The sequence below is a fragment of the Haplochromis burtoni genome, unplaced genomic scaffold (assembly GCF_018398535.1).
Source record: "Haplochromis burtoni strain Fernald_Lab_line unplaced genomic scaffold, NCSU_Asbu1 Contig_424, whole genome shotgun sequence".
Taxonomy (NCBI): Eukaryota; Metazoa; Chordata; class Actinopteri; order Cichliformes; family Cichlidae; genus Haplochromis; species Haplochromis burtoni.
In genome coordinates this window covers 172,704-173,631 of record NW_024582785.1, presented here as the reverse complement: position 1 = coordinate 173,631, position 928 = coordinate 172,704, and positions in this window count along the sequence as shown.

Sequence of the window (928 nt, the reverse complement as noted above, 5' to 3'; positions counted from 1 at the left end):
ACCTCAACACATCAAACCAAGTCATAATTTGGTTTTAGCTATTCAGAAATGAACTGAAGACTGGCTATCACGTGTCATCTTGGACAGCTGAGCACACAGCCTGCAGGCAAAGGACTGGAGTGGATTGGAATGAAAAGTAGTGAGAGCTCTCCCTATAAAGACTCACTGAAGAATAAGTTCTGCATTGACGTAGACACTTCAAGCAAGCGTCTGTGGTTAAAAGGCCTGGACAATCCCCAAGACTGACCTGCACATACTCAGGGTTCAGTCGTGATATTCATGTTGTTTAGATCGGATAGGCTGCTGGAAAAGGACTGGAGTGGATTACTTAGAACTACGATACTGGTAGTGACATCAACTACTCTTAGTCAGTCCAAGGCCAGTTTGCCATCTCCAAAGACATCAGCAGAACGCAGGTGTGACTGATCAGTTAATATGATCTACAGTCCGCCAAAAGCCTGTGCAGACCACAGTTTCTCACTAAATAACAAAGTAGCAGTTATATATGAGATATTTTCATATGATAGAGAAAAAAATACATAGGTGCTTGGATAAACATATTCTTTATAATTTCGAAATGTGGTCAAATGCTTTGCTTTTGAATGGATAGGATTGAAACAAAGTGATGCTGTTGCAGATGGATAGGCAGCAGTGTGCACAGACTAATACCAGAGGACTGTGCTGTATGTTACTGTACCAGATACACTCAATAGTAGAAGAACATGGTTTGCATATTTAAGGGATGGCATAAATATGAAAATACAAATGACATTAAAGGTTAGTAGCTGATTTTCTGTTCCTTAATATCAATGAAGAGTTAACTTTTTGTCAAAATGATTAGAAAATATTTTTAAAAGAAATATAAACATTAAAAATACTGAAATAGGACATAAATGAATGATATTCAATATCTAACTGGTATTGAAAT